The sequence below is a fragment of the Pristiophorus japonicus genome, chromosome 6 (assembly GCF_044704955.1).
Source record: "Pristiophorus japonicus isolate sPriJap1 chromosome 6, sPriJap1.hap1, whole genome shotgun sequence".
Taxonomy (NCBI): Eukaryota; Metazoa; Chordata; class Chondrichthyes; family Pristiophoridae; genus Pristiophorus; species Pristiophorus japonicus.
Genome location: NC_091982.1, coordinates 154,193,171 through 154,220,791, shown reverse-complemented (window position 1 = coordinate 154,220,791; position 27,621 = coordinate 154,193,171). Strand labels below are relative to the sequence as shown.

The following is a 27,621-nucleotide window of genomic DNA, read 5'->3' as shown; positions in this document are numbered from 1 at the left end:
AGTCCTGGGCCCTGCCCTCCCAGGGTTAGAGTCCTGGTCCCTGCCATCCCAGGGTTAGAGTCCTGGGCTCTGCCCTCCCAGGGTTAGAGTCCTGGGCCCTGCCATCCCAGGGTTAGAGTCCTGGGTCCTGCCCTCCCAGGGTTAGAGTCCTGGGCCCTGGGGTTAGAGTCCTGGGCCCTGCCCTCCCAGGGTTAGAGTCCTGGGCCCTGCCCTCCTAGGGTTAGAGTCCTGGGCCCTGGGGTTAGAGTCCTGGGCCCTGCCCTCCCAGGGTCAGAGTCCTGAGACCTGCCCTCCCAGGGTTAGAGTACTGGGCCCTGGGGTTAGAGTCCTGGGCCCTGCCCTCCCAGGGTCAGAGACCTGGGCCCTGGGATTAGAGTCCTGGGCCCTGCCCTCCCAGGGATAGAGTCCTGGGCCCTGTTCTCCCAGGGTTAGAATCCTGGGATCTGCCCTCCCAGGGTTAGAGTCCTGGGCACTGTTCTCCCAGGGTTAGAGTCCTGGGGCCTGCCCTCCCAGAGTTAGAGTCCTGGGCCCCGCCCTCCCAGGGTTAGAGTCCTGGGTCCTGGGGTTAGAGTCCTGGGCCCTGCCCTCCCAGGGTTAGAGTCCTGGGCACTGTTCTCCCAGGGTTAGAGTCCTGGGCCTGCCTTCCCGGGGTTAGAGTCCTGGGCCCTGGGGTTAGAGTCCTGGGCCCTGCCCTCCCAGGGTTAGAGTCCTGGTCCCTGCCATCCCAGGGTTAGAGTCCTGGGCTCTGCCATCCCAGGGTTAGAGTCCTGGGCCCTGCCATCCCAGGGTTAGAGTCCTGGGCCCTGCCCTCCCAGGGTTAGAGTCCTGGGCCCTGGGGTTAGAGTCCTGGGCCCTGCCCTCCCAGGGTTAGAGTCCTGGGCCCTGCCCTCCTAGGGTTAGAGTCCTGGGCCCTGGGGTTAGAGTCCTGGGCCCTGCCCTCCCAGGGTCAGAGACCTGAGACCTGCCCTCCCAGGGTTAGAGTACTTGGCCCTGGGGTTAGAGTCCTGGGCCCTGCCCTCCCAGGCTCAGAGTCCTGGGCCATGGGATTAGAGTCCTGGGCCCTGCCCTCCCAGGGTTAGAGTCCTGGGCCCTGCCCTCCCAGGGTCAGAGACCTGGGCCCTGGGATTAGAGTCCTGTAAGCCAGTGAGTTGTATAATTCTTTATTTTCCAAAGCCTTTTCAATCAGTTTCCGACTTTCACCAGCAGTAAAATCTACCCCACAACATTATCTACAGTCAGTATGTTTATATTCAATCTACAGGCATAGGTTGATTGTATATAGGTAGATCCAAAGGTAATTGTGTCAAATTCATGAACATGATATACATTACCCATCAGGTATTTGTACCGGATGATAACCTTATTCCAGTTCCTTCATTTCCTGAAATATTGTACTTCAGCAGAATTGTGAATTAGAACTAAAAGATTGTCTGACTTAGCCTGTATTTGGTTCTGTTATTCTAAAATGAAAAGAGCACAGGATTGTAACCAGTGTTCCCTCTAATTATTTTTTTGTGCATGGTCCCTTTAACTGACTGCACGGCCTGTGTGTGCGCGGTTTCTTCCGGGTAAAAGCTGGTGATTGGCCTGCGCGGGACCTCCAGACCCCTGCATGGCCATACAGCTTAGCGGGAGCACTAACTATAACCCAACGGCACTCATTTGTTGTTACATTAATACCTTGAAATTATTTCACTGAAGCATTAAACCTCTGATTTACTCTTTCATCCTGTTCTGTCAATCGTATCCCTGTTATTTTTGTTTAATCAGCCTTTATGTCGGCATTGGTATTTTCCTTGTCCTTGCCTTGGAAACATTTCATTTCCTCAGGATATCTTTTATTTTTATTCATCTAAATCCTGACTTGAATTGCGTAGCCTTGGTCACTGAATCTCTGTCCTGGCACCTTCCTGAATGTGTGATTGGGAATTCCTTGCTGTGACATCACAATAAGCCCAGGTGATGATGTATTTTGTTGTTCTGCCAGATACAAAAATAATCTTTGAGAAAAAGCACTAAATTAACACCCCAACCTACCGAACCTCAGAGCAGTAAAGCTCCAGGTTGACTAAATATCCCCAAATCCCGCTCCCCAATGCTCACAAAGGTATCCGCTATCACCAGATCCTCACTTTTATCAAGTGCATGCGTAAAGTGCTGGTGCTTTCCTTCTCTCCACTGAATTGACTGTGGAGCAGCTGCCAGCAGGTACACTGACCAATTGCTCTTATTGTCAAGATACACCCGACTCAGCCGCAGTACTTGGTATTAGTCACTGAAGGAAAATGCCAGCAAGTGAAGCGGCGTGTATCCTGATTGTAAGAGCAGTTGGTTATAAAACCAGTTATATTAGTGAATGGCTTCGTGATTGCCATTGTGCTTAATCATCATCACAGGCAGTCCCTCGGAATCAAGGAAGACTTGCTTCCACTCTAAAAATGAGTTCTTCGGTGGCTGAACAGTCCAATACGAGAACCATAGTCCCTGTCACAGGTGGGACAGATAGTTGTTGAGGGAAAGGATGGGTGGGACAGGTTTGCCGCACACTCTTTCCGCTGCCTGCGCTTGATTTCTGCATGCTCTCGGCAATGAGACTCGAGGTGCTCGGCGCCCTCCCGGATGCACTTCCTCCACTTAGAGTGGTCTTTTGCCAGGTGTCAGTGGGGATGTTGCGCTTTATCAGGGAGGCTTTGAGGGTGTCCTTGTAATGTTTCCACTGTCCACCTTTGGCTTGTTTGCCGTGAAGGAGTTCCGAGTAGAGCGCTTGCTTTGGGCATCTCGTGCCTGGCATGCGAGCAATGTGGCCTGCCCAGCGGAGCTGATCAGGTGTGGTCAGTGCTTCAATGCTGGGGATGTTGGCCTGGTCGAGGATGCTAATGTTGGTGCGTCTGTCCTCCCAGGGGATTTGCAGGGTCTTGCGGAGACATCGTTGATGGTATTTCTCCAGCGACTTGAGATGTCTACTGTACATGGTCCATGTCTCTGAGCCATACAGGAGGGCGGGTATTACTACAGCCCTGTAGATGATGAGCTTAGTGGTAGATTTGAGGGCCTGGCCTTCAAACATTCTTTTCCTCAGGCATCCTCAGGCTGCACTGGCACACTGGAGGCAGTGTTGAATCGCGTCGTCAATGTCTGCTCTTGTTGATAGGAAGCTCCCGAGGTGTGGGAAATGGTCCACGTTGTCCAGGGCCGCGCTGCAGATCTTGATGATTAGGGGGCAGTGCTGTGCGGTGGGGTCAGGTTGGCAAAGGACCTTTGTTTTACGGGTGTTTAATGTAAGGCCATGCTTTTATACGCCTCATTAAATATGTGCTTAATGAGGTTATATTCAAATATGATTGTATTTATTTCCTCTTTTATATTTTCAATAATTTTTTATAAACTGCAAAAATGTTATTCCTGAGCTTTGTTCTCATAAATATAGGGGAATCTGTGTTTGAGACTAAAACATGTTTCTACTTTTGGCTCTCCATGTTAGATTAGCATCAAGCATTCCCAGGTAACATTGATACTTTACAATGTACCAGAACCCCAAAATATGCCTTAAAACACAACTGCAGAAGATATAGTTCAAAGTAACTCTACCACAATAGAACCCAACAACATGCTGTACAGATTTTCAAATACTCCTGAGGCAGCAAATGGTCATTTTAGTGACTTTGAGCCTTTATTAGTTTTACAATGGAACTCACTCCAGCTCTCAGCTGGTGAGAGTTCTGTTGGGCATAATGAAGGTGTAAAGGATGGAATTTCCATGTTCTGTCCCAAACTATGTCCCGCCCACCCCCCACCCCCCGCCTCTCCATTTTAGGCAATCCTTTCTCAGGCACTAAGTGACTCAGAACTATTTATAGATTAAATTAAATTTCTGCATATAGTTGGACAATACATCTGAAAGAAATATCCCATTAATGATCCACTTCCAGCAATTATTTTTCTTTTCATGCTGGAATTCATATAGTTCCAGACATGTGCTCTATATGTACCCGAGAAGACATTCTCTATATTTTCCTTTTTCCAGGGACCATAATACTTTTCCCAGCTTGAATATGGGATTGTGATCCATAAAGAGGTGCCATTGCATTCCTTCCCAGCGAGGCTGGCTAGGTTATTAGACTTGCACCAACAGTGCAGAACACTGGTTACCAGTCGAGGGCCTTGTTGAGCCCACCTGTGTCCAATATAATGCGCCACAAAATCTTCCATGCAGTCCCACGTAAAATAATGGTGGCTGTAATTAAATCCCATTGCTCCATTACTGAAAAATGCTCCTCCTTCTGTACAGATAAAATTGGCAAATGGCAAAGGCTTCATTGATATAATGTCGGTATCCAGGTAGATGCCACCGTATTTCCATAGCAGTGCTAACCTGCAGCCGTCAGCCAGCACATGGAGCCAATATCTTTCCAAATGTGTATTTACCTGTGGTATAATGGACAGAGTAAAATGTAATCCATCATGATCATTTTCATCTCATTTAAACTTTTTTCTTCTCGAATCTTTGGGGCTTCTCCTTAAGCTAAAGACCATTCTCTGCCAACAAATCCAGTTTGTAGAGGCTCCAGGTATTGTTGGAAGCCAATCTATAACCAGGATTGTAAGAGAGTGTTTGAATTGGTTTCCTCCCCAATGATCTCTCCCTGCAGAATGATGGGCCTGAAGCTGCACCCTTGCACTACATGGCACAATGTACCTAACGTGTTGTTAAGGAAGTCTGGAAGAAAAGAGCTTGGCCATTGAGAGGCTGCTGGGAATTGGAAGTAGGACACGTGCCAGCCGAGAACATTCTGCTTCTCCTGTTATTGTTCTCTTCATTAATTATCAATGACCCATATCATGAAACCCTCGCGCCACAACTGAAAATGACCAGTCAGTTCCACACATTGGAAAAACATTCTAACCTCTCTTCCTCTTTTCCCCTCTAGGTGTGGTGCACAGTGAAGAACTAACTGGGTGAGGCTACTTTGGCTAAGATCATGCGTAACTGACCTGACAGGGGAGTAGCCACCATGACCTCCGGGTGGTTCTCCCTGGATCAGGAAGGTATATGCTTGCTTTTTTGGAAACAGGAGGTGGGTGGGGTGGCTTGACCCATCCACCTCCACGGAGGTATGTGGGGGACCTGACCCATCCACCTCCATGGCACGAACCTGGTATTGCAGTACTTCCAGGAACGGTGCAGTGGCTCTAGGCCTTTTGGTTAAGAGCATTGGCGCAGAGTGATCCTTGGCGTGTGCAAGGTGACCTCTGGCGTTTGTGATTTGACAAAGAATTGGAACGATTGGCTACGAATTTCAAAAAAAAATAAATAAAAATAACTGGGTGAGGCTAAGTAAACAAAGTCAACAAAAGTCTAATAAGCATGTCTACCACCTGTAGTGACTTGCCCTCGCACACTGCCAAAGTGCTGGAATTTCTTACCATTAATGACCAGGAGTTAGCACAGCTCCCCTTGCTGCTCCCTCAGCATCGAGCAATGCCAGTAAATGTTAGCATGCACCCTCACTCAATCTAAGTGTCCTGAGCTGAAGACATCCAGAGTTCGAAATTGAAGAGGCAAGGAGTACACAAGCTGAAACCAGCATCTGCAGAGAGGGGTACCCCTCTTTCTAAAGGAGATTGTGCCAGCAGATGGCATTGCTATGATATGTGAATGCCTGCCTAACCATTGTTGGAAGGTTCTTCGGAAGAACCCTAATGATAGCATGTCATGCTTTACATGGTACTGCATGGAAGAAGGCATGCCTTGGACATTGAAATCCAGTCTTGCCTATTTGTCTGCTCCTGTATGGACTGTCAAACCTCGCTGGGAATGATGTGGGGACCAGTCTTCTCAAGGTCTAATTCAGCAGAGAGGCAAAGACCATTGTGTACCATCTGCTGTAAGTACACCTGCTGTTAATGCGATAGAACACTTGCAAATCTGCAGGGACATTAACAGTCATATGCAATATAGTGTTGTGGAGAGGCATAAGGGCATCCTTCCAAGCAACCCCACCTTGGCCTCAGTAGGCATCAGCAGGGTGTTGGGGAATGAGCTACTCTGTCACTTCTCTGCAAACTCGTGCCTACACCTGAAGTTCCCTTTCCCTTCATTTGGGTCTGTCACGTCTCACAACCTGCCTTGTCAGCCTTGGCTCCTAATGGGTTGAGAGGCCCAGTGCAAGCACCAATTCGGATTGTTCAGTCTAAAAAAATGTGTATGTGCAGAGCGCATACAGCATATGTTCTCCCCAATGGTACTTGAAAATTACATTAGGGTGGTATTGCTTTATAGGACCAGGAATTGCATTGTATAGTGAGGCTCCTGCCTGTTTTCAGTGGGAGCCTTGGCTGAGTAACTAAAGACCGCAATCAAAATGACAGCGTGCGTAATGAGAGCAGAGGGATAAGTTCTGCCTTCCGATATTGTGCGCTTCCTCCCTGATCCCACGTAAATGGGCCAAGATTGGAGTGAGAATGTGGTAAGAAAACTGCTTGCTGATTTCCCTCCTAAATGGGCTGGATATAATTTTAAGATTATGTTCTCCACTTAATCACTTTATCAGTCATCCTTTTCCTTTCTTTCTGATTATGGCCCATCCCCATCCCCATTTCATTTGCTCTGTTTCTTCTTACAAGCTCTTTATCTGTAATGTCTTCCAGCTCCCACAGAATGTTATACCTGAAAAGTTAACTTTTTACCTTTCTCCATAGAAGCTGCCCGACCTGTGGAGGGTTCCCAGCATTTATCGTTGTGCTTTTGAATTATTAGATTCAGCCCATTTGTGGAACAGAGACTTCAACTAACTGGAAAATTTCAAGTTGCCCATGTTGACACATTTTGGTTTTCTAACCAGCAACCCCTAATGCATACAGGAAAATGAACTGGTACAGAAAGCCTCTCTGCTCATGCAGACATCAATTCCCATAACCTACCAAGCTACAGTGAAAGTGAATGACTCCTGACTGGAGCTGGAGCCTCTTCAAATGACACACAATTTTATAGAAAAATTTAGCTCTGTTTGATCCAGCATGTGAAAATTATTACTGATCAAGCCATTGCATTTCCCCAACTTCTACAATGGGTTAATGATGAACCTGTTGGAAAGGTAAGTCTGTTCAATTCCTTCTGGGGAGAGGCTGCTAGTGTACTCAGTGATCCATGCCAATACTGGGTGTGTCCAACCCAACCAGTTTCATAATGACCTGTTTGTTCAATTTCTTGTTGCTTCTGGGGCGAGGCTGCTAGCATTCTCAGTGATGTGTGTGTAAGAGAAGGGCAAGATTCGTGGGAACCCCCACCGCAGTGTTTGGACTCATTGGAAAGGAAATTTAAATTGGAACCATCTGCCAGAAAGTTAGAAGTCCTAAAATGCTCATGGAAGAAACTATGAACTTTAATCAAATTTGGGATCCTACAAGACAAATTAAGTCTGTGGGCAGGTCTAGAGAACTAAAGAAGCCAGTTTGATTATTGAAACTACTGAAGATCGTCTACAAGCATAAAAAGTTGATTATGCATGTCTCCGTCAGATTCCCTGGCAGCTGTCATGACTCTTTCATGTTGCGCCAGTCCACCCTCCCTCAGCTCGTCGCACCACCAAACACAATTACCGGCCGGCTGCTTAGAGACAAGGGCTATCCACTGAAGACATGATTCATGACACCCCTGAGGATGCCTAGCATTGAGGCCGAGGAGCGCTATAACGAGAGCCACATCTCCACCAGGTGCGCCACAGAGCAAGCAATAGCCATGCGGAAGATGTGTCTCGGATGCCTTGACACATCTGGATGTGCCCTTCAGTAGTCACCAGACAGGGTCTCCAGAATTATCGTTGGCTGCTGCATGCTGCACAACATAGCACAGCAGCCAGGAGTGGAGCTGCAGGAGGAGCATGGTGCACAACGCACAGCCTCTTCAGGGGAAGAGAAGGAGGAGGAAGACAAGGAGGAGTAAGAGGAGGAAGCTGAGGTGTAGATAGCACCAGCAGCAGTGCACATTACTGCCAGAGAGGCCCGGGATGCCCACATCATGGCCAGATTTACTTAACTTGCTCCACTGCAGCCGCAAGGCTGCCACATGCTGTACTAAGTTCCCCGTACCCACAACAACACCATAAAACAACCCTACAATGACCAAGCCATTCTTTTTACCCAAAGCCCCATTGCTCGAGGTTAAGTAATGTCTCACCATCACCCCAAGGGCCCAAATTTGGCCATGACTTGCATCAATTTTTTTGGAGTAAGTTGTTTTTTCTGGCATAAGTTAAAAAATGCCATTTTTCCCCAAAAAAATTTGCTCCAGAGTAAGTCAGTTAGGTATGATTTTTTTTAGTTCCGTTTTATTTTCTAAAGGGGACGTTCCCAGACACTTACGCCAGTTTTGGCCATTTATGCTACTTTGGCTAGCTAAAACTTACTCCAAATCGACTTAGGTCAGCGTATGTGGCCAGCTCTGAAAAATTCGCGGGCAGTTAAGAAATCGGCTCAGGTTAGTACATTTAAAGCACCAAGACTTACAAAGCACTAAACAAACCACAAGAAGTAATAAGTAATCAATCAATAACAAATAAAAAATAAAAGTCCTACCTTTATGCCAGAATCGTTTTTTTTTAAAGATCCCCCCCGCCCCGATCAAAACACTCTTTCTCCCACCGTCCCCCAACAAAAGACTCTTTCTCCCCCCCGACCCCCCGCAAAACTCTTCTCCTCCCTCCCCAAACAAAATGCTCAAGCACAAACATCAATACATAAAAAATAAAACTGAAGTCCTACCTCGGCCCAGGAACACAGCCGGCCGGCCGGTGCGGGAGGCCACTCGGCCAGGGATATGGTGCGGCGAGATCGGGCATCCCTTCGACTGGGGATAGGGGCTGCGAGCATCGGGTCCTGCTCACAGCCCACAGGACACGCTGGGAGAACAGGAGCATGCGCGCAGACTTCACTGCGCATGCGCGCAGCTGCCGGCAGTGCTTTCTGCGCTGGCCTGTTGCTCCGCCCCCCACTTCACTAGCTACGCCACGCTGGGACACCGAAGAGTCAGCAGAGCAGGCAGGATGGGGCTCTTTATTTTCTACGCCGTTTCCAGCGCGCAAAGTCGGCGCATTTAAGGTAAGTACGCTGAAAAAAAGGGTTGGGGAAAATTGGGCCCCAAGTAACAAAGTCACTTCCAAGGTTTGAGGCAAGATTGGACAAGGCGCAAAAGTAGTGCCAAGAAAAACATTGATGTGTATGATCAAAATAACTGAAACTTATCACTAACATTTTTTGAAACACCCATGTCCATGCCTTTGTGTCATTTTTCTATTCCGAGTGCTTCTGCAAGGTGCAACCCCTCTGGCTTCAGCTGGGGTAATTGCAGGTTGCTCACTTCCCTGCTGTGAATCGGCAGACACTTTTGGCGGATGTCCACCAGGTTTTGGAGCCTAAGATGGCCCACCAACATTTTTTTTATTCATTCACATTATGTGGGCATTGGCTGCAAGACCAGCATTTATTGCCCATCCCTAATTGCCGTCGAGGAGGTGGTGGCGAGTCACCTTCATCAATACTGGCTTTCAGAGGGCAGTTTAGAATCAACCACATTGCTGTGGGTCTGGAGTCACAGATCGGCCAGACTGGGTAAGGACGACAGATTTGCTTCCCTAAAGGACATTAGAACCAGATGGGGTTTTTTCGACAATCAGGTAGTTTCATGGTCATCATGACTGATTTTAGCTCCTCCTGCAACTGTGCAGAGGTAGACTTGGCCATCGTGATCCGAGGAAGAATGTGGGGCTATGACTGACCGGGAGGCAATGGGGAAGAAATGGGGTGCTTTGAGAGGAGCACCCACTTCCATGTCCCCTTTCACCAGCATCTCTCTCATGGGCCACCCACACTGCGCTGCTCGCAAGGAGCTGGCGAGCACCTTGCTGCACAGCAGTGGGGTGATGAAGGCCCAAGTCTAGGTTTACATCCCTCCTGAGAGGAGGTCTATGAGTGCCTGCCATCTGTTGTCCACAGCTAGCATGTGCTCATGCGAGTGATGCATTTACTGCTTCATGCAGATGGCCATCCTTTCCATGGGAGAGCCTGCGACATGGTGGTGCTCATGTTGGAGGTAGACGTCTCCATACTCTAAATTTTGCAGACATTATGGCTGAAAAAGATGCCACAGCCTCATGTATTTGTTGCTGCCCCTCCAGGATCACTCTCTTTCTCGATGGCCCCCCGAGGCTCAGCGTCTGCATGCAGCTCAGCAGAGCTTGGAGCATCCTGCGTCCTCCAGCAAGGAGTCTCCACTGTTGTCTCTGTAAGCATCATCTGCTCTTTCTCACTTGTGACTTGTGAGACACCAAGTGACAACTCTACTCTGTGGTTCAAATGACCCACTGAGGTGCATATCTGCGCTGACGTTGCAGGTTCCTCTGAGGAGTCATCTTCATCCTTTGGTTACCCAGTGGAGGGGGCTGCTAATTGACCTGTGCTAGAATAAAAAGATTAATTAGAAACGTTAACGTGCAATGAGATAGGATTAATTAATGATCTCATGATAAAGGATCCTCTAGGAAAGTGTCATCATAGCATGTTAGAATTTCAAATTCATATTGAGGGTGAGAAACTTGGGTTTCAAACTAGTGTCCTGAACTTAAATAAAGACAATTACAAAGGTATGAAGACAGAGTTTGTTGTTGTCTTACACACTACTGTAAATCAACACGAGGCACATACTGGAGACAAGGTCACTCTGTGACCTGTACCTTTATTCACAGGGCCAAGGAGTCATGACCCTGCGTGGGACCTTACTTTATATACCTGGATGACCAGGTGAGGAGTGTCTCCCACAAGTTCGCCCCCTGTGGTCAAGGTTTGCATTTCTTAGGTGTATACCGTGTACAGTGTTGTTATATGAAGTTTATGGTTACATGGAGATTATATACATGACATCACCACCCCCCAATATCTTTGGGTCAAAGATTGAGTCTTTCAGCCGGTCGGCGCTCTCTCGTGGAGCGCCGCAGTTGGGGCTTTGGTTGTTGAGCCTTGGCATGCGTTTTTGTCACCTGTGGTGATTCCGGCTCGTCCGGGCTGGCCGCAGGGACTGTACATGCTGCTGAAGGTTCTTGTTGCTCGTTCACTGGCGGTGATGTGGGCAGCATCTCATGATTTTCCTCAGGTTCCTCAGTGTCCATGCTGAACCTTTTTTTTACTTGGTCCAGATGCTTGCGGCATATCTGTCCATTGTTAAGTCTGACCACAATGACCCTATTCCCCTCTTTACCAATTACAGTACCCTCAAGCCATTAGGGCCCCACCGCGTGATAAAGAACAAATACAGGGTCATCGATTTCTATATATCTCCCCTTTGAGTTATGGTCATGGCACTCATTTTGGGACTGGTGCTTGCCCTCAACAATGTCTGACAGGACTGGATGAATGAGGGACAGCTGAGTTTTAAGTGTACGTTTCATAAGTAGTTCCGCTGGCGGGACTCCCGTGAGCGAATGCGGTCGGGACCTGTCGGCCAGCAGGAGGCGCGATAGGCGGCATTGAAGGGAGGTTCCTTGAATCCGGAGCATGCCTTGTTTTATGATTTGGACCGCACGTTCCGCCTGGCCATTGGAAGCCGGCTTGAACGGTGCTGTCCTGACATGTTTGATGCCATTACCCCCGACATAAACTCCCGGAATTCATAGCTAGTGAAGCATGGGCCGTTGTCACTAACCAGGATGTCCGGCAAGCTGTGGGTCGCAAAGACCGCACGGAGACTCTCCACTGTAGTGGATGTCGTGCACGAATTCAATATGATGCACTCAATCCATTTCGAGTACGTATCAACAACAATGAGGAACATTTCCCCGTGAACGGGCCCGCATAGTCTACGTGAATACGTGACCATGGCTTGGTGGGCCAGGGCCACGGGCTGAGAGGGGTCTCCCTGGGGGCATTGCCCAGCTGGGCACACGTCATGCACCTGCGAACACAGTGTTCCAGGTCTGCATCAATTCCCGGCCACCATACATGTGACCGGGAAATGGCCTTCATTAGCACAATGCCTGGGTGCTGGCTGCGGAGTTCCCTGATGAATGCCTTCCTTCCCTTCTGGGGCATGACTACCCGGCTACCCCATAGTAGGCAGTTGGCTTGGATGGAGAGTTCATCCATCCGTCTGTGAAATGGTCTGGCCTCTTCAGGACATGCTCCGTGTGCGGGTGCCCAAACCCCAGTAAGGATACATTTCTTAATCAAGGATAGAAGGGGATCTCTGTTAGTCCAGGTTTTGATCTGGCGAGCTGTGATGGGGGAGCCTGCGCTGTCGAAGGCATCGATAGCCATGACCATCTCAGCGCTTTGCTCCGCTGCTCCCTCAATGGTGGCCAGTGGAAGCCTGCTGAGCGCGTCAGCGCAATTTTCGGTGCCTGGCTCCTGCCATATGGTGTAGTCATACGCAGCCAGCGTGAGAGCCCATAGCTGTATGCGAGCTGACGCACTGGCATTGACAGCTTTGCTGTCGGACAACAGGGATGTTAACGGCTTGTGGTCCGTTTCTAACTTGAACCTTCTGCCAAAAAGGTATTGGTGCATCTTTTTCACCCCATAGACCCATGCGAGTGCTTCCTTTTCAACCATCCCATATCCCCTTTCTGCTTGGGAGAGCGACCTGGAGGCATAAGCCACAGGTTGGAGTTGGCCCTCATCATTACTCTGCTGCAAGATGCACCCAATCTCATAGGATGATGCATCACATGTCAAAACCAATTTCTTACAGTGGTTGTACAGAGTCAACAGCTTGTTAGAACAAAGCAGGTTCCGCGCCCGATTGAAAGCCCGTTCCTGACAGTGACCCCAAAACCAATCGCAACCCTTACGCAGTAGCGGCTCCAACAATGTGCTTAAGTTCGGCAGAAAGTTCCCGAAATAGTTCAATAGTCCCAGAAATGAATGCAACTCCGTTGTGTTGCCGGGCCTGGGTGTACAACGGATCGCCTCCGTTTTGGATTCGGTAGGCCGAATCCCGTCTGCGGCAACTCTCCTGCCCAAAAACTCGACCTCTGGGGCCAAAAACACACACTTGGACTTCTTTAGTCGCAGGCCTACCTGGTCCAGTCGGCGTGGCACCTCCTCCGGGTTGTGGAGGTGTTCCTCGGTGTCTCGACCCGTGATAAGGATGTCTTCCTGAAATACGATTGTTCCGGGGATGGATTTGAGCAGGCTTTCCATGATCCTTTGAAAGATAGCAGCTGCTGAACGAATGCCAAACGGACACCTGTAGTAAACAAACAGCCCCTTGTGCGTGGTGATGGTGGTCAGTAACTTGGATTCTTCGGCCATTTCCTGGGTCATGTAGGTCAAAGTGAGGTCCAACTTGGTGAACAGCTTGCCACCTGACAGTGTGGCAAAAAGATCCTCCGCTCTCGGAAGCAGGTATTGGTCTTGTAGTGACACTCGATTGATGGTGGCCTTGTAGTCACCACAGATCCTGACCGAGCCATCCGTTTTTAGGACAGGGATGATGGGGCTTGCCCAGTCACTGAATTCAATGGGCGAAATTATGCCCTCTCTTAGCAACCTGTCCAACTCACTCTCAATTTTCTCCCACATCACATACGGCACAGCTCTGGCTTTATGGTGCACTGGTGTGGCATCCAGGGTGATGCGTATCACTACTTTGGTGCCTTTGAAAGTCCCGACACCAGGTTGAAATAGTGACTCAAACTTTTGTAGGACCTGTGAGCATGAACTTCGCCCCACAGATGAAATGGCGTGCACATCCCCCCATTTCCAGTTCATCTCGGCTAGCCAGCTCCTCCCCAAAAGCACGGAACCATTTCCAGGGACAATCCAGAGTGGCAGCCGGCTCTCTGATCCATTATGTGTGACCACCAACATTGCACTGCCGAGCACTGGGATGATCTCTTTGGTGTACGTCCGTAATTGCGTGTCAATGCGTTCTAGTTTGGGTCTGCTAGCTCTGAGTGGTCACAGTTTCTCGAATTAATGGACACTCATAAGTGACTGGCTGGCTCCTGTGTCCAACTCCATGTGTACCAGGATGCCGTTTAATAGTACTCTCATCATCATAGGTGGCGTCTTTATGTGTATGAGCTGTGGATGTTTGCCACTTGAACCCATTGAACTTCAGCATCTGTTGCTGTTGCTCGTGGTTCATCCGCTTCGTAAACCAGCCTTGCTGCGGGCTTCCTGCACATTCTGGCTAAATGTCCACTGAAGTTACAATTTCTGCAGATAAATTGTTGAAACCTGCAGGTTGAGATTGTTGTGAACAAAAGAGCTATTACCAGGCATTCCTCTCTGATTGTCTCTTTGATTACCCTTGAGCACTCTGTTAGTGGGTGTCAATGGTCCCATCCGGGACGTATTGTCCCTCGTGCTGGTGTAAATGTCCGTCCAACCTGCCATTGTCTCTGTTGAGGACCCACCCTAGAGTCTGTTACTACCTGGTTGGTGTCGAATTGCCCTTGCCTGCCTGCGGTTTTCTGAATCGTGTTTACCATGTTAATTCCCTGCTCCATCGCCACATTGGGAGCAGAGTTATGTGCGTATATGATCTTGGTTTCCTCCTCCCCCGCCATGCAGGTTTGAGTCATCAACGTCGCTGCTTCCAAGGTCAAGTCCTTGGTTTGAATTAGCTTCCAAAAATCCTGGCATGACCAATGCCCTCAATGAAGAAATCCCATAACATCTCCCCGCTGCAGGCGTCTGTGACTTACAGAGGCTGGCCAAGCGCCGAAGGTCCGCCATAAAGTCCGGTATGCTCTGCTCTTCCCGACGTCGGTGCGTATAGAATTGGTGTCGGGCCATGTGTATACTGTTCACCGGTTTGAGGTGCTCACCGATCAGTTTGCTGAACTCCTCTGAGATCTTGTCCGCCGGCTTCTCAGGTGCGAGCAGGTCTTTCATCAGGTCTTAGGTCCACAGCTGGTCAGTAGATGCGCCCTTCGCTTGTCAGCCGCTGCCACTCCCAGCCAGACCTTCGTGACAAAACTCTGCTGGAGCCTCTCAACGAAATCGTCCCAGTCCTCACCAACACAATACCGTTCCTCTGTGCTACCAGCGGCCATTCTCGGGAGTCATTGATTCCCATTTCTCGTCGCCAAATATTGTGTCCTGACACTCTACTGTAAATCAACACGAGGCACATACTGGAGACAAGGTCACTCTGTGACCAGTACCTTTATTCACAGGACCAATGAGTCATGACCCTGCGTGTTGATTTACCTTTACATACCTGGATGACTTGGTGAGGAGTGTGTGCCACAAGTTCGCCCCCTGTGGTCAAGGTGTGCATTTCTTAGGTGTATACAATGTACAGTGTTGTTGTATGAAGTTTACGGTTACATGGAGATTACATATATGACAGAGTTGGCTAAAGTGGATTGGGAAAAGAGATTAAAGGGTAAGATAGTAGATGAATATTGGCAGACATGCAAAGATGGCAGGCGCTCATAGACCTCCTCTCAGGTGGGATGTAAACAAAGACTTGGGCCTTCATCACCCCACATGCACTGAGAAAGAAAGAATCTTAGAGAAGGATGAAACATCCGTGGCTAACTAAGGAAGTTAAGGATGGTATCAAATTGAAAATAAAGGCATACAGTGTTGCAAAGATTAGTGGAAGGCCAAAGGATTGGGAGATTTTTAGCAACCAGCAAAGGATGAGTTAAAAAAAATATAATGAAAGAGAAGATAGATTATGAGAATAAACTAGCAAGAAATATACAATCAGACAGGAAGAGCTTCTGCAGGTATACAAAAAGGAAGAGAGTAGCTAAAGTAATCTTTGGTCCCTTAGAGGATGAGACTGGGGAATTAATAATGGGAAACAGGGAAATGACAGAGACTTTGAACAAATAGCTTATATCGGTCTTCACAATAGAAGACACTCAAAACATCCCAATAATAGATAATCAAGTGGTTATTAGGGGCTGGGTGGGTGGGGAGGGGACTTAAAGCAATCACTATTACTGGAGAAAAATTACTAGGCAAACATAGAAACATAGAAAATAGGTGCAGGAGCAGGCCATTCGGTCCTCCGAGCCTGCACCGCCATTCAATATGAACATGGCTGATCATGCAACTTCAGTACCCCACTCTTGTCCTCACTCCATACCCACTGATCCCCTTAGCTGTAAGGGCCACATCTAACTCCCTATTGAATAAATCCAACAAACTGGATTCAACAACTGTCTGTCGTAGGGAATTCCACAGGTTCACAATTCCCTGGGTGAAAAAGTTTAATCTCAACTCGGTCCTATATGGCTTACCCCTTATCCTTTGACTGTGATCCCTGGTTCTGAACTTCCCCAACATAGGGAACATTCTTCGTGCATTTAACCTGTCCAGTCCCGTCAGAATTTTATGGGCTTCTATGAGATCCCCTTATTCTTCTAATTCCAGTGAATATAAGCCTAGTCGATCCAGTCTTTCTCTATATGTCAGTCCTGCCATCCCGGGAATCAGTCTGATGAACCTTCGCTGCACTCCCTCAATAGCAAGAATGTCCTTCCTCAGATTAGGAGACCAAAACTGCACACAATACTCAGGGTGTGGTCTCACTCAAATCTTCTCGCTATGAAGGCCAACATGACATTTGCTTTCTTTACTGTCTACTTTCAATGACTGATGTACCATGACACCCAGGTCTCGTTGCACCTCCCGTTTTACTAATCTGTCGCCATGAAGATAATAATCTGCCTTCCTGTTTTTGCCACCAAAGTGGATAACCTCACACTTATCCACATTATACTGCATCTGCCAAGCATTTGCCCATTCATCTAACCTGTCCAAGTCACCCTGCAGCCTCTTAGCATCCTCCTCACACTGCCACCCAGCTTAGTGTCATCTGCAAACTTGGAGATATTACATTCAATTCCTTCATCTAAATCATTAATATATATTGTAAAGAGCTGGGGTCCCAGCACTGAACCTTGCAGTACCCCACTAGTCACTGCCTGCCATTCTGAAAAGGACCCGTTTATTCCCACTCTTTGCTTCCTGTCTGCCACCCAGTTCTCTATCCACGTCAATACCTTACCCCCAATCACATGTGCCTTAATTTTGCACACTAATCTCTTGTGTGGGACCTTGTCAAAAGCCTTTTGAAAGTCCAAATACACAATATCCACTGGTTCTCCCTTATCCACTCAACGAGTTACAGCCTCAAAAAATTCTGGAAGATTTGTCAAACATGATTTCCCTTTCATAAATCCATGCTGACTTGGACCGATCCTGTCACTGCTTTCCAAATGCGCTGCTATTACATCTTTAATAATTGATTCCAGCATTTTCCCCGCTACCGATGTCAGGCTAATTCCCTGTTTTCTCGCTCCCTCCTTTTTTAAAAAGTGGGGTTAGATTAGTTACCCTCCAATCCATAGGAACTGATCCAGATTCCATGGAATGTTGGAAATGACCACCAATGCATCTACTATTTCTAGGGCCACTTCCTTAAGTACTCTGGGATGCAGACTATCAGGCCCTGGGAAGTTATCGGCCTTCAATCCCATCAATTTCCCGAACACCATTTCCTGACGAAGAAGGATTTCCCTCAGTTCCCTCAGTTCCTCCTTCTCGCTAGACCCTTGGTCACCTAGTATTTTCAGGAGGTTATTCATGTCTTCCTTAGTGAAGATAGAAGCAAAATATTTGTTCAATTGGTCTGCCATTTCCTTGTTCCCCATTATGAATTCACCTGATTCTGACTGCAAGTCTTCACTAATCTTTTTCTCTTCACATATCTAAAGAAGCTTTTGCAGTCAGTTTTTATGTTCCCTGCAAGCTTACACTCATACTCTATTTTCCCCCTCCTAATTAAACCCTTAGTCCTCCTCTGCTGAATTCTAAATTTCTCCCAATCCTCAGGTTTGCTGCTTTTTCTGGCCAATTTATATTCCTCTTCCTTAGATTTAACACTATCCCTAATTTCTCTTGTTCGCCATGGTTGAGCCACATGCCCCATTTAATTTTTACGCCAGACAGGAATGTACAATGGGACTAAAGGTGGACAGGTCCCCTGGACTTGATGACCTGCAACCTCGGGTCATAAAAGAAGTGGCTGCAGAGATACTGGATGCATTGTTTGTAATCTACCAAAATTCTCTGGAGTCTAGAGAGGTCCCAGTGCAAATCTAACGCCCCTATTCCTTCTGACTTGCATCTGTCGACGTTGTTGGTGGTATGACACCTTGGGGTGCGGTGCCATATCCTGAAACCATCGCCTACCGCATGGCATTGATGGAGCCAGCCTTTTGCCGCATTGCCGCAACCATCTGCCCCATTTCCTCCGAGATTTGAGCAGATAGTGTGGCAATGTTGCCGGTCAACCCACCAATTTCTTGGAGGAGCTCTCAACCAATGTCGACGCTCACTCTCAACAGAAACACAATGTCCTTGTTCACATCTGCCTGTCGCTGCTCATGCCTACCTCGCCGACCCAACCTCTGCAGAGTCGGCGTGGGCACTGCACTTCTTGGTGTGCCCTGCTGCAAGCTGCTTGGACCTGTTACTTCATCCGTTGAGCATGACGTGGCCGCAGGTACTGCAGGTTCCTCGACTGCTCATCATCCTCCTCGGTTGGATCTTCTTCCTCCGTTGTCAGCATGACCTGCAGCAATTGGGGTGATGCTCCAGGGGTCTCCTGTTGCACCTGGGGAGCTGGAAAACATAATTGAGGTTAGTAGAAGAGAAGGGGAGACATGAGAATGATTGCGCTGCACAGGCATATGTACGAAGAGCAACACTACTGCAATAAATCTGAAGGAGAGACGTTACATATAATTAACATGAGAGTACAGAAGAGTACAGATGCTACATGCATAACATTACATCATTCATATATTATAATAAATGGCAATAAATTACTTTAAAATACCACTGGTTTACACATTAGTGATGTGGCGTGTAAGGGGTGGTTTGCAGGGGGTCAGCTTTCCCTTCTGACCTTATATGAACGGTTCCGAATCGCTCCCACACCCTTGGTTCTAGACACTGGAATTATGAAGGGACTGTGACAGACTTGGACAGACAATCGGTTTCAAGGTAGGAAGCAGGTATGGCTTTATTGTGTTTAAAAAGAAGTAAAAGGCACACCTTTAATAACACACACAGACCAATACACACTGAGGGGTACAACACATTGAATCAATTGTCCAATTACAGTCTGTGGGGAAAAGAATACAGCTTAAACTCTAAATGGGGTAAAGAGGAGAATGCAGATACATTTACACAAGTTATCCCAGCCTCCCTCCCCCAATTCCTCTAACTAACTAAGTTATAGCTCTGTGGGTTCAGGGGCCATGCTTACCAATCCCCTTTTTGACAGTTGCGGGTGAATCGCGGTTTTGGGGTTCGCTGCACTTGTCCTTCTTGGCGAGCCGTACCCCGGTCGGAGGAGAGGACTTCGGACTGCGTAGTCTTCGGTTGGGGTACGTCCGTTGATGTGGTAAGTTGCGTTTTGGATGTATGGGGTAAGTACCCACTTTCTTTGGTTAGGAATAGTTTAGTTAGTCCTTTTTGTAATTTCTCACCCGTTGGTCGTTCCGAAGTAGATTGTAGAGTGGAAATAAATGTCGATTCTTCGGTTTTTGCTGAGTTGGTTTTGGTTGGTTGTTTCGCTGGTTGTGGTGGCCCGGGTTGTCAATTTGGTTGCTGACAACCTTCCATTTCGTGGGCCTCGTGCTCGGTCGGTCCTTGATGATTTCTTGTAGTTTCCTTCACTACTCCATTTCTTCACTCCCCACCTCCGGCTACTTGTGTCTGTCTGTGTTTGAGTCTGTGTTCTGCTGTTCGAGTCTGTGTCCTGCTTTCTGTGTTCTGCTAGTCTGCGTGCTGCTCCTTGCTGGTCTTTCCTTGTAAAACTGGGGGATAGATATATTCAAAAAAAAGGCTCCGTTATCTCCCATCAAATCTCTTGGGCTCTGTTTAAACTGTACTGTCCACTGATTTTCAAATGTCTCCTTTGTCAGCAGTAACTCGATTAGGGTGTGAGAATGTGCTATCAGTGGTTTTGCATTGTTTTAGAATTGTCCAGTTTCTTGACCATGATTTCCATTGTGCTTGATTGGGTAATTCGATTATCTCTTAGAGGGTGAATAGTTCCCCCAGATAGTCTGGGGTCTTTAATACACGAATTTGGCCCCACCTCCTGTATTTGGTAACTCTTTTTTTTTTGCAGCCAGTTGTAGAATCTTAAAATTGATATGCTCCTTCCCATAGATGTTCAGGGGATCTCAAGCTTCTGTAATTTAGGTCCATTTTGAATTCCCTTTCCTATGAGTCCAAACACTGGGTGGGGGGGGGGGGTCTCCATGAATGCATCCCCTTTTATCCCCCGCAGGCTTCGTCTGCCCCTTTAAACTCATTTTAAAAGCCCAGAAAGGGATTTTTCTCCTCTGCAGGGGAAAGGTACCTGGAATCTTTGCGAGATATTGGTAAATTCTACATTCCCCCCAGTGATACCATATCACTTATGGTATCATTCTTCGAGGTGAGCAAAGTTCCTGACTCCCAAGAGATAACCTTCCCCGTAAATTAGCTAAACTAATACCCAAAATGCATTACACTTACGCAACATCACCATAGATGCACACTTTTCCCTTTACAGGTACAAACTTTTTACATACCCTCCCAGCTTGGAGGGGGTTCAATTACTACAATTGCATTTCAGTACAGTTACATTTCATTTCAGTAACATTGTATTCACCAGCATATAGGCAACGTACAACCACATTACAGAAGGAAAAAAACATAGATTAAAACTAAACAACATCAATTGGTCTCCTGAGGTTTGTCCATCACCCGGTAATGTCTGGATCCTGCCCTTGAGAACTGCTCTCAGGCTGGCTGACACACAAGACAAACTCAAAATAATCACCTAAACATTACTGCAACATTAACCTCAATTCTAAACTAAACCTTAAAATGTAAAATGGTGCAGTCAGCTGCCTTAAACTAAAATTAGAGCTACGTACAACCGCCACCCGTCTCCAGGTGGCCTGGTTAGTCCCTGTCAGGCCCATGCCTTGTGCAGCCTGATAACCGCCTGGATGCTAGGGTTTCCCCGCAGCCGGTGAGCTGGAGACCCTTGTCTCTGGGACAGCTCGTGGCTACTGCTCCTGTGAGCCCCTCACCGCTGGAGGCAGCTGGCTGGTGGTCCCTACTCTGAGCGGCCTCTGTACTTCTGACCTTCGGCCTTTCCTGTCGGGCTGCCCTTCTCCTAGGGTAGAATCGCTGAGGTTCAGATGCCGGTGAACATGGTAACTTTGGCCGTGGTGTACGGAGGGTCCTTCTCAGGGCTTGGGTTACTGGGGGTGCGTCCGAATCCCAAACGATGGGTGAGATAGCCCCTCTAGTACTGCAATTCACCGCCCCTATAGGCACGGTTTCTGAGCCTGCCCCATACCCTGTGGGCCCTCCACCGTCGGGGGCGGCCAACGGAGGGTCCCTGTCCTGAGGACGGTTCACCCCTCCCGGCTGCCCTCTGTGGTTGGCTGACCCTGGGTTGTACAGCTTGCACTGGTTGATGTGGAACCATTTAGTACGGCGGGGCAGCTTTATGGCATAGACCATCGGGCTTGCCTTGTCCACAATGCTGTATGGCCCCATATATAATGCTTCAAAAACCCCGACCCGAGCATAGTTCCTCACCATGACCTGGTCCCCTATCTCCCATTCGTGGTGTTTGCTGGGTTCTAGCAGCAATCGATTCCCCTGATGCTGTCTGCCCATGTTACTAGCAGCCTGCCAGTGAATCTGTTTGAGGTGTTCAAACAGGTTCCTGACAAACCGGTCCCGGTTCACCTCTCTGAGCTGACCTTCTGTGAGCACCGGGGCTTGGACATGGGTGGGGGTCCGCATGATTCGGCCAGTCATGAGCTTGTATGGGGAATACCCCGTGCTCTTTGGCTAGTTCGGATCCGCATTAGGACCAACGGTAAGACCTCCACCCACTTTTGGGGTGAGTCTCCCGTTTCCTTCCGCAGCTTTTCTTTAATGGTGCGGTTTAAACGCTCCACAATGCCCGATGACTGTGGATTGTGGGCAACGTGCCATTTCCCCTCAATGCCGAGCACCTTAAGGGTTGCCTGCATTACCTGCCCGGTGAAATGGCTCCCCTGGTCCGACTCCACATACTGTGGGAGTCCCCACCGGGAGAACACTTCCCTCACTTAGCTGTCCCTAGTGCGGTGGCTGTTCGACAGGGGAAGGCTTCAACCCATTTTGAGAACACGTCCACCAGGACTAGGCAGTATTTGTAGCCTCCCTGGGCAGTGGGTAGGGGCCCGATGTAGTCAATTTGGATTGACTGCCATGGTCCCTCTACCCTCCTGACGTGTCCTAGGGACACCTTCCTTTTCTGGGGGTCAGGGTTGTTCGCAGCACACACCAGGCAGTTCGCACAGAACTCGCGGACGTCCTCTCTGAGTCCCGGCCATCATCCTGCCTGTGCCACCCGTTGCCAGGTGGTCTCAGGCCCGGGGTGTCCCACTCCTGGACCCTCATGGGCCAGTTTTAGGAATTCCCTCTGGTGCTGCTGTGGCACGACCCATTGTCCCTCTTTAAACAGCATGCCTCCCTTAACGGTAATGGCTGCTGTGCCGTACGGGCCTTCTGCTCTCTCTCCTCTAGCTAACGCATTCAGGACAGCTTTCAGGACCGGGTCCTGTAGCTGAACTGTATTTAAGTCTGGGGCCAAAGCTGTCCCTGTACTCTCTGCTGCCCTGTTCTTATTCTTGACCGCTGCTATGCAGCCGGTGTCATAGGGGTCCCAGAGCTTTCCCATGCGGGCACCTTCTTTGGCCAGTTTGTCAGCCTGTTGGTTTCCCTCTGCACGGGGTTCGGTTTTTGAATGGGCCTTCAGCTTATGTATGTAGGCCTTTCCTTCTTCCCCCACCGCTGTCATGATTGCCAGGGGTCTCCCGTCAGCGGATGTGTATCCGCGACGGGACCAGATAGCCAGGTACTCCGTACATGAATTACAGGTGAACATACTGTCCGAGCAAATCGTGTACGGGGTAGGGAATTCCTCGGGGTGGGTCATCACGTACATTACGGCGGACAGTTCAGCATGCTGGGCGCTCATGGTGCTGGGGAGCTTGATTACCAGGGCAATACCTGCCCTTGGGTCATAGACTCCGCAGCCAGTGAGTCATTGGCCAGCAGATACCTTGCTGGACCCGTCCACGTAGATGTCCCGGCCTGTAGGGTGTAACCCAGCCCGAAGGCCAACGTTTACCTCGCATACCCCTTCTATGGAGCACCTGTGGGCTTTCCCTGGATAGATTAGGTTGGCTGCGAGCCTTAGCTTGCGGGGGCTTTCCACTCTGAGGTCCATCTGGGAGAGGAGCAGGGTCCAGCGAGCAATGCTGGCACTGCTCACCGTCCCATCCTTAATCCTCCCATCTAAGAGCAACTGAGTAGGTGTGTGGTGGGTTAGGAGTTTTAGAGGAGACCCTCCCGTGAAGATCAAGGATCTTTTCACTGCCCAATGTGTGGCTAGGAGGTGTCTCTCACAGTTGGAGTACCCCTTCTCCACATCTGTGAGGATCCTGGAGGAGTAAACCACCGGTCTCAGCTGGCCGAGCCGCTCTTGAAGCAGCACTGAGCTCAAACTGTCCCCGCTGGCTGCCACCTCCAGGAAAAACTCCTTTCCTACATCTATCGCTCCTAAGGCTGGCGCGGTCTGATTAAATGCTGCCTCGCAACCCTCATCCCAGTCCCACTCTACACCCTTGTGTAGGAGCCTGAGCAGAGGGGCTGCGGTGGCTGCATAATCCTCAATGAAGTCTCTGCAGTACCCGGTGAGCCCTAGAAAGGATCTTACCCCTGTCACTGTGTTGGGGGCTGGTAACTCCTCTACTGCCTCCCTTCTAGCCTTGTCTATGGCCCTTTCCCCAGCGCGCACAGTCAGCCCCAGGAATTTGACTTCCTTCTGGCCGATCTGTGCCTTCTTGGGCTTTACTTTAAACCCTTCTTCTTTTAGCAGCTCCAGCAGCTCAGCCAGCAGTGGGCCATGCTCCTCCCCCTGATCGGTGAACAGAAGCAGGTCATCCACATACTGCACCAACTGCTGGGGTCTGCTAAAGCCCTTTAAACAGTTCGCCATGCATTGGTGAAAAATGCTGGGACTATTGTGGAAGCCTTGGGGAAGACAGTTCCACGTGTATTGTTGGCCCTTAAAGGTAAAGGCGAACTTGTACTGGTCCTCCCGTTTTAAAGGAATGGACCAGAACCCATTTGAAATATCCAGCACCGTGAAAGTGGTCGCAGATGCTGGAATACTCCCTATGAGATCCGCTACGGCTGCTACAGTAGGTGCACAGGCAGGGATATTCTTATTTAGTAGTCGATAGTCCACTGTGGCCCTCCATGAGTTGTCCGGTTTCTTAACCGGCCACAGTGGAGAGTTCACATGGGTTGCTATCGGTCTTAACAGCCCTTGCTCTACCAGTGATCCCAGCGCCGTTGTCAGGTCTGCCTCTGCCTCCCTGGGGAAGTTATATTGCTTTTGTGGTCGTGTCATGGGGTCCCCTACTATACTAACTTCCCCCCCCGTTACCCTGCCACAGTCATTTTTGTGGGTGGCAAATGCTGCAAGGTGTGCCCGTACATATGCCTGGTACTCCACTGGGGTGTTACTGACCAGTAATTCCAAGTCATAACCCTCCTTTGGCTTCACGGTACACAATGTTCCCTTGGCCGCTTTTTCTGGGATCACCGCCACCTCACCTTCCCTGTCAGTCACTATGGCTCCCCATAGACAGTGGTTCCTGAGATCCACTAGGATCTGGTGGCCAATGATAAAATCAGCTCCCAGGATCCCTTTTCCCTTCTGCTCCCATTTCATCGGGACACACTTCCATTTGGTTTTGAGTGTCCCTAACTGAATGGTGAGCGGGATGGAAAATGAACCAGTTTGCTCATTGCCTGTGAACCCCACTAGACTGTACGGGACCCCGTTCGATAGAGGTGAGGTAGCTGGGTTATCTGCATATACAAGGGTGCTGGAAGCACCGGTATCTAGCAGGTAGGTCCCTTTCACTTTCTCCATCTCCATCGTAACGCACGGTCTCTTCCAGGCATCGTACTCTAGGGAACACAGGTACACAGGCTGCGCTGGCTCTAGTCATGCATCTGGGTGGGTTGGAGCAGAGGGTTTTACCGTACCGGCTACTGGACCAGTTGCGATAGCTACTGCTCTCTGTCCGTTTATGAGTGTCTGTAGGGTGGCTACGAGTGTCTCATATGTGTCGGGTGTTCCTGCCTCGGCCTTACGGGCTGGGGCTGGAGTGGCCTTTCCCTTAGTCTCTTTCCAGGGGTTCCTACAATCCTTCCTCCAGTGCCCACTTTTCCCACACCCAAAACATTCGCCCCCTTTGTGGGGAGGGTTCCCACCTTCCTGATGCCACTCTCTCTTGCCTTGGCTGGGTTTAATCTCATGGACCCTCCCTTTAGAGGAGGGCTCCTCTGTCCCTCTACTGTTCCGGTAAGCCAGTGTCAGCTTAGCCTGCTCTGAATCATCGCACCCGTTAATATCCCCTGTGTGTTCCACTTCCAGGAAGTGTACCGAGGGATCCCCCTGTTGGGTGAGCTTACTTAGGTGGCCTATCATAGCCCTCAGTTTTTGGGTGTCGTGGGGGACTACGAAATTGCTTTCTAGGGGTCCTGCTGCTTCATTGGCATCAGGTGGGCCAAACCTCTGCTGCCGGACCAGGTGCATTGGCCTTGGTTCCGGCCCTTCTTGTATTGGCTCGCCCTCTTCCCCCTGCTGCCAAGCCGAGTTAAAACTCGGGGCTGCCGGTGTTGGTAGTTTGCAATCCTTGCCTGCCCCGCACTCTGGCTGACACCCCTGCTGCCCCGGGCCATTCCTGGGAGCTGGAGGCAGTGACTGAGGGGTTTCTCCTTGCCCAACCAGGTGTTCCTGGGCTAAACCCGGGTTTATCAGGCACACCATGCCTTTAGCCCGGGATAGAGCAAGGTTTAAGCTTTGGATCTGCTGCTGGCAAGGGCCGTGGTCTCCTGCCTCAAATTCCCTGGCACTGGCTACCTTATAGACTACCTGAATGTCTCTCACCCTCTCCCCATACTCTTTAACTTGCTTGGCGAGGCAGGAATTCTCTTCCCGCAATGCCAGTTCGCTATTCTTGGCTTCAATAATCTGACACTGTAAAAGGTCCAGTTGGGATTTGTACCTTTCTTTAGTGAGCTCTCTACTTTCCTTTAACTGTGCCACCTCTGTCCACAGCCTTTCCCCGACTGTGGCCCTTGCGCTGGACCTCTCTTCTGCCTGTCTCAATACTTCCTTTAATTTCTCATTCTCCTCATCTAGAAGCCGGATCTGTTGCTGAAGGCAAATTAGCCAAATGGCCTTCTCTATCGACCTTTTATGGTCCTTGCTCTCGGTCCATTGAGCTGCAGCATCTACTGGATGCTCAGCATACAATAGATCGAGTGCCCACTCCTGAGCCACATTTACCTTCTTAAAGACATACGAGGAAATCCCCTCTTCCATTTTGCTTCGTTTCCTGAAACCAGTCTCTCTCTTATCACGTCCCTTGTACCAGTGTCCCATCTGGGTCACCATTATGTAAGGGGTGGTTTGCAGGGGGTCAGCTTTCCCTTCTGACCTTATATGAACGGTTCCGAATCGCTCACACACCCTTGGTTCTAGACACTGGAATTATGAAGGGACTGTGACAGACTTGGACAGACAATCGGTTTCAAGGTAGGAAGCAGGTATGGCTTTATTGTGTTTAAAAAAAAGTAAAAGGCACACCTTTAATGACACACACAGACCAATACACACTGAGGGGTACAACACATTGAATCAATTGTCCAATTACAGTCTGTGGGGAAAAGAATACAGCTTAAACTCTAAATGGGGTAAGGAGGAGAATGCAGATACATTTACACAAGTTATCCCAGCCTCCCTTCCCCCAATTCCCCTAACTAACTAAATTATAGCTCTGTGGGTTCAGGGGCCATGCTCACCAATCCCCTTTTTGACAGTTGCGGGTGAATCGCGGTTTTGGGGTTCGCTGCACTTGGCCTTCTAGGCGAGCCGTACCCCGGTCGGAGGAGAGGACTTCGGACTGCGTAGTCTTCGGTTGGGGTGCGTCCGTTGATGTGGTAAGTTGCATTTTGGATGTATGGGGTAAGTACCCACTTTCTTTGGTTAGGAATAGTTTAGTTAGTCCCTTTTTGTAATTTCTCACCCATTGGTCGTTCCGAAGTAGATTGTAGAGTGGAAATAAATGTCGATTCTTCGGTTTTTGCTGAGTTGGTTTTGGTTGGTTGTTTCGCTGGTTGTGGTGGCCCGGGTTGTCAATTTGGTTGCTGACAACCTTCCATTTCGTGGGCCTCATGCTCGGTCGGTCCTTGATGATTTCTTGTAGTTTCCTTCACTACTCCATTTCTTCACTCCCCACCTCCGGCTACTTGTGTCTGTTTGTGTTTGAGTCTGTGTTCTGCTGTTCGAGTCTGTGTCCTGCTTTCTGTGTTCTGCTAGTCTGCGTGCTGCTCCTTGCTGGTCTTTCCTTGTAAAACTGGGGGATAGATATATTCAAAAAAAAGGCTCCGTTATCTCCCATCAAATCTCTTGGGCTCTGTTTAAACTGTACTGTCCACTGATTTTCA

At 49.1% G+C, this 27,621-nt stretch overlaps 1 pseudogene; it reads right to left on the bottom strand.

Moving 5' to 3' along the window:
- Nucleotides 1-3,825: 3,825 nt before the first annotated feature.
- On the bottom strand, nucleotides 3,826-4,789 carry LOC139266200 (alpha-1,4-N-acetylglucosaminyltransferase-like; annotated as a pseudogene).
- Between the last annotated feature and the right edge of the window lie 22,832 nt (nucleotides 4,790-27,621).